Genomic DNA, 7,109 nt, shown 5'->3' on the forward strand with positions numbered 1-7,109 from the left:
GTATACACACACACACACACACACGCACACATATATATATATATATATATATATATATATATATATATGATAGAATATTAAATATACGACATATAAGTATGATTTATATATTACTATATATATTAAAAAATTATATTTATTATCAGTTTCAAACTGATCAAGAAGAATGTCTACCGGCTGGTTGATTCCACAAAAGATCCGTGGATCGGAATAAGTGATATTGTTTCAGTGAACAAAAGATGTTATATATTTCCGTTATTAACATTCTGAGAATGTATTTTTGTTAGAAATATTTTGTGATGGGAGTATTGTAAACAAAGGACCATCACCTGGAGCAATGAGCGTGGACGCAATAAAAAGAAAAAAGAGAGAGCAGAAAAGAAAAAAATAGAAAGACAGAAAGAATCAGATGGAAGCAGAAAGTAAAATAAATGAGAACAAAGAAATTTAAAAAGAGAAGCCATAAAATAAATAAAGAGTAAAAATCAAGAAACAAGAAATAATTCGAAATTGTTCACAATGAAATGTTCCACAAAAGATTCGCTGTATGACAGCAGCTGAATTTAACGTGATTGTTTTCGGTACCTAAGAATACATTTTTTCTTGTACATATAAGGATTGAATATTTCCGATTCATCGTTGAAATATAACACTAACACGCTAGAATTCTAACCGATAAATATCTTCTTAGGTGGGTAGAGACTGCATTTTTTGGTAACATTTTTCGATAGACGCCCAGTTAATTTCCTAAGTCACACCGTTTTTTTCTCGCTTTCAAGGAAGTGATCGTCAAGGTAAAGAGAGTAATGTAGATTTTAGAATTCTCTTCTATATTACAAAAAGTGTTTGTGCTGCTTTTTCTATAACAGCTAATATGTATATTTGATACGAGACGTTCATATATCGATCTCGACAAGTGTAGAAATCTAAAATGTATGAAACCTTACTGTAGGAGACCAATAACTTGTCTACCTGACATGAGAAACTTACAAAGTAAACTGTTCGCATTTATACATATACATATCTGTGTGTGTGTGTGTGTGTGCGTGTGTGCATGCAATGTGTGAACACGGGCAGAGAAGACATTGAAAGAGAAAAAGAGTGGAAGAAACAGAAAAGGAGAGGAGGATTGAGAGAGATTTTGATGATGTTTTTGAATTTAGCAATTAAGAATAGTAACGCAATAACTGAAATTACAACAACAACAAAAAAATGACAGTTAAATTTTGTTCATTATTCATTATTTACGATTATTGTGAGTTCGAATTTCTACCATAATAGATTGATCAGATAAACAGTAAAGTAACGATTTCGTCTAGTATTGATTTATAAATATATGTGTGCTTGTATACAAGAGGGAGACAAAGGAAATGCAGAAATAGATAGGTACACATATAAGAGGTGTGTGTATGTGTGTGAGTATGTATCTTTGTATGTTATGGGGAGTGAGAGTGAGCGGGGAGAATAAGTCTGTCATGCGATTAATGTTTTCGACCAACCCCTTTTTATTAATAATTCAATTTTTCTAAATAAAAGTCTCAACCAACGTTCCAAACATCAGTGTGTCCAGAAATAGAAATATAATTACTTGAATAAGAATAAAAAAGATGGTTTATTTGTAGGTGGGATGGTTCTTACTGTTGATCAATCTCTTCTGTTATGATTATGAGGAAAGGAATAAAACCATTTTGGCTCGAGTCTGAATTGTAATTGGAAGAACACCTAATCCATTGAGTCAGTCATGTTTACTTAGAAACTCAAATAATAGAAACGTTCGTCCTATTTCTGGGACTCTTCTATGGTTTTTATAAATGAATCTTCGTGTTATATATTATATTTCACATTATCGTGTAATATATGAGATCTTTTTATCACTGTAAGTTTTACGTGTTCATATTAAGAAATAAATGTCACACTAGGCACTGTGTCTCAGTTTCACCATCACCGGACATTAAAGAACATAGAGGTTGATGGCAGAATCGACAGAAACACAAAAGTTCTTTCTATTTTACGTAAATCCAGCTGAGATGAACTTTGGTTTAAATTTTCGTTTTGAAATTGATTTCGCTCCTCACCCCTCAATGTCATTCAGCACTTCTCTTTTCTTAGAAATCCAGGATTATGATTTTTTAGATCACTTCAAAATACATACATGAACATACTTTCTAACTGCAGAAAAAAAAATCTTGTGTTTTATCATTTGATTTATGTATGTATGTATGTATGTATGTATGTATGTATGTATGTATGTATGTATGTGTATGGATGTGTGTATGTGTGTATGTGTGTATGTATGCATGTATGTATGTATGCATGTATGTATGTATGTATGTACGTATTGCATGAACATATTAATCATAAGTTTTCTGACCGAGGAATAACTGAGACGGAAAGCCGTCCAAGCCATCCTGAAATCCAGCTGATACCAGTTGGCAATGACGTCTAACCGACAGCTCTATAATGATTCTCATTCAATTTACTTATCTTGAAATATTACTTGGCTCTTCAAGGAAGTTATTTATTATCTACGCAGTGCATCATAGTTCCTTCCAAGCAGAATACCTCGACGATGTCACCATTTGTTGATGTGCCGAATTCATTAATGCAGCTATTTTCAACGGAAGTGGCTTGTATCAATGGAAACTGCTCGTGCGACTCGCTAGTCAAGGTTTATGCTCAGCGACAAGCTTGATTTTTCACTTCCTGTCTTTTCCTTGATCATTTACCACCGGGCTCTCAAACAAGAGCTTCTTCGAAATATATAGTAGCCTGGTATGAACCACGATTTCTTGACGGTGCAGATGGTATAATATTTTCCATTCGAGAGCTGAGGGGAAGCTGCTTATCTAAGAGCCACCTCACTGGTCCTCACCCTTTTACTTCATCCATAAATCTTGCTGTATCGTCTGCTCTGTTGCTGTACCAACGATGACTATGAACGAGTCAGTGACAGAGTTACCCTTTCACACTGACCATTGTTGGTGTCTCCGTTGCTCTAGGTAGGAGGGTGAGTCAAAAAGTAATGCCATTTTGTTTAGGATAGGAATGATTACCAACACAGGGACATGTATCTTACATCAAAATAAAGCTGGTCCTCTGGGGATCACATCCTTGCTTGTTAACATAGTCACCCTTTATCTCAATAGCAATGATCCACTTTCGAATGAGAGCATGTATCCCTGCCCTGTAAAATTCTGTTGACTGTTCTTTGAGCCACTTCTTCACTACAGTTTTCACTTCCTCGTCACTTGACTATCGTCGTCACTGGACGATCATCTCTTTGGCCCCCATGAAAGAGGGTTCGAGAGTCAAACATTATTCCAGTGACGAGGAAGTGAAAACTGTAGTGAAGAAGTGACTCAAAGAACAGTCAACAGAATTTTACCTGGCAGGGATACATGCTCTCATTCGAAGGTGGAACATTGCTATTAAGAGAAACGGTGACTATGTTGAGAAGTAGGGATGTGATGCACAGAGGACCAGCTTCATTTCGATGTATGATACATGTTCCTATGTTGGTAATTATACCTGTCCTAAACAAAATGACATTACTCTTTGACTCACCCTCGTATTAAGACTGACGCTCTCTTATGTCAAACTGGGATGATTTTGATGTGCTTAAGGAATGAAACTTGTGACTGAGATTGGCTGATGCAGCAGATATTTTGTGCTGTTCTTCGTTGCAGCACTTTTGCTATTCTATTTGCGGGGTGCGAGTGAGACGAATTAATTAACAAAAATGCAAAATTTATTTGTTTCAATAAAAATGTTATGAACAGTTATCTATTTTTGAAACGTTCTGCTGATATTTTTAGTTTGTGAAAAGGATTTTAATCATTACTATAGCAACAATATAAATATTTCCATTGACTGAATTCATTTTTTTTTTTTTTTACAGTTCAGATATTAAATATTTTTCTGTTTACACACCATGGATGCTATTATATTCAAATCTATATAAATTCATTAAGCTATTTCTTATTTGTTCTTCGCTGTGTGTGTTTTTTTCCTCCTCACAACTGTCTGTCATTTCAAACACTGTTTGTTATTGGTTGGCTGCCTTGGAGAGCAGACAATAGTTTTTTTTTCTTTGTGTTTACTACCTATTATTTGTTTATTTTCTATTTTTGTTCATCAGATATTTTCGTGGTCCTACAGTTGATATTTTGTAATATTATTGTTCTTTAATGAGTTCTGCTCATCCTTGTAGCTGTGTTAAATATAATCCTGTATGTCACCTTTCATATCAGTGATTCCAAATAAACTCATTAGTTTTCTAGTTTTCGGTTTATTTAATCTAATTTTCCTAATTCATTTAACATCCAGTTGAGAATATTGTTGTAACAAATTGTTGGGACAACTGAATTATCATATTTATTACTATGTTTTGCTGCATTTAAATTTGCTTTCAATGTTGATTCAATATATCTTGAATATTTTTAACTAACCATTTTATGCCTATACTGGAGTTTTCCTTAGTTCATTAACTCCTGGTTATTTATAACTATGTACATTTTAATACTCGTACCCAAGTTCCGTTATCTAAAATCAAACTAAAGGGGATTAGTAATTTTCTTCTACTCAAAGATATCTCTTGGTTGATTTATGTAATCTGAATTTTATCCTGTTTTAATTTATCATCAGACGTGTATTACTTGCTGTATATGTGCCTGTATACATCGGTAACTTGAGTAAGCTTTTACTTTCAATCTGTCATATACTAAAACACAAGATTGTCTTCCTGTTAACCATAATTGCGCATCTTATTTTGACATATTCTTATTTAGTGCTATCATTATGCTTTCACGGAGACTTGTAAGCTATTTCAAACAGGAACATTGTTTGGTCCTGTTGCTTTTCACTTTCTATGTTCTTCAATTGCTTTCGAATATTTGATTTCGTTATGGTGACATTTGTCTATGCCTAGACACTTTCACTGTAATTTTCCACTTGCCTTATTCACTGTAATTTTCCACTTGCCTTATTCACTGTATTTATCATTTTTCTCCTCCCTTACTCCTGTTTCTTTCCAAATTAGTTGCCATATTCAATTTTCAATCTTAACATTTCTCTAGTTTCCCTTAAGTATATAAAACAGATGTTTTAGCTTTTATGGAAAATGAGGATCTATTTTGGTTCGTCTTTTGTTCATAGTTAATCAGTTGGGCAGTTTTTTCCCCTTTACTCTCATCTTCAGTTACTCCAGTTTTCTTCATTCTTTTCCTTTTCCCGGGAGATTCTTTTAAATTACCATTTCTTTCTTTATCCTTTCATTTACCCTGCTTCAGATTACTCGTATTCTCCCATGATTATCCATCTTTTCCTACAAAATATATTTTGATCCTTCTGTTGGTCCTTTCGTTTTCCTTAAAATTCCCTTTCATCCTTTTGGGGTCGATAAAATAATTACCAGTTGAACACTGATGTCGGTGGTGATCGATTTACCCCACCCCAAAAATGTATGACCTTGTGTCAAAGCTTGATGGTTTCACAAATTATAGTTATCAAACTATTTTTTAACTTTCCATATTCTTTACTTAACTATTTTTTAACTTTCCATACTCTTTACTTAACTATTTTTTAACTTTCCATATTCTTTACTTAACATGGTTTCTAATTCCTTTAGATCTTACTTCAGAATTCCAAGAATCTCTACATGATGACCATCAAACTTATACAACTACATTTCCACTTTCCTACATGTACCCACTCACCGTTGCCTCAACCGCGCGAGTTGTATTTTGGTGAGACGTTGGTCTGCTGCTTCTTGTAAATATCGGTTGACATTTCTCTGTATTTCTTCAGTTTCGAACCCAGCGTAATATATTCCATTCCTAATAAACACTACATGATCTACAAATAGTTACTCACTGAGAATAAGTACTCACATATCATTACAATTATCGTTTCCATCATTCATTCCTTAAATAATATTCCACTCCTGTTTTGTTTATTTCCGTTACGTCTTTGCACGCCAATAACAAAATTCCGTTGCAAAGCTGCAGACTCACTTCTATAAAAAAGCGTTTCCAGGTTCATTGATGTTGGTGTTGAAGTAAAATTTGACGTGTTTATTTGCGTTGAAACACCATCTCTATGACTAATGACTCATGAATAAAAAAAGGTTCTCTTCACCGTGGTATAATGGAAACACTGACCCCCGCACCCACCGCCTAAATGTAGAGTCATTGTTTCAGTATGGACAACACCTGTTCAGAGGTGTTCTAACAATGCTTAAAGTGAACTTCCAAAACCATATTGAGGCTGTGTTTCCATACGAACCAGTAACTTATCCTTCGTAGATCACATAAGGCTTTTGATTACGGCCCATAACTTCCAGTAGTTGGATTCTGTCGTCTTTGGTAAACATAAATCGGGGCGTAATATGCTTTCGAGTTTTTCTGTCAAGCTTCTGTATGTCGTTTCTGGTCCATTCTACAATTCTAACTCCATATCTGATTAGGAGTACTCCTCTAGAATTTATTGCTTCGATAACGGTTTCTGAATTTAGCTTGACGGCAATAATTTTCCTTCTGTACTCCCTACTAGTAATTTAATTCATTTCTTAAATTTATTTTGTTTCGTCTGCATCCAGTATCCCCAAATATTCACACCACTATCCTTTCTCAATCGCTTATATTCTTTGCCCATTTGGCATTTCAATTCCCTGACTTCCTTCAAGTATTCCGCGTTTCATTTTCAACATAGCGCATTTTTCGATCGCAAACTCAATACTTACATCATTGCAGAAAATGCGAATAATATGTATAAGACATTCAAGCTATTTCTCATTTTTCGCATAAATCTTTATATCATTCATAAAAAAGTGGACGATTTATGTTCCCAAATCCTTTAGTCATTCATAGTTTCATATTTTCGGAAATGTTTCATACTTTCATTAACCATTTTTCCATATTTTCTGCCACTCTAAACATGCTCATTGGAATCATTTGTCCTAAGCTCTTCCAGCGCAGCAGAGATAAGTGCTTCTCTCTCAGACTTCAACTCTCTCTTCTATGGCCAGGACCACCTTTCATCCACACTTGCATTCCTTGTTACGTCTCTCGCAAACTGCTGCTACGTCGTTTTTATTTCCATTTCTATTGTCT

This window comes from Octopus bimaculoides, chromosome 3 (genome assembly GCF_001194135.2).
Source record: "Octopus bimaculoides isolate UCB-OBI-ISO-001 chromosome 3, ASM119413v2, whole genome shotgun sequence".
NCBI classification, from domain to species: Eukaryota; Metazoa; Mollusca; class Cephalopoda; order Octopoda; family Octopodidae; genus Octopus; species Octopus bimaculoides.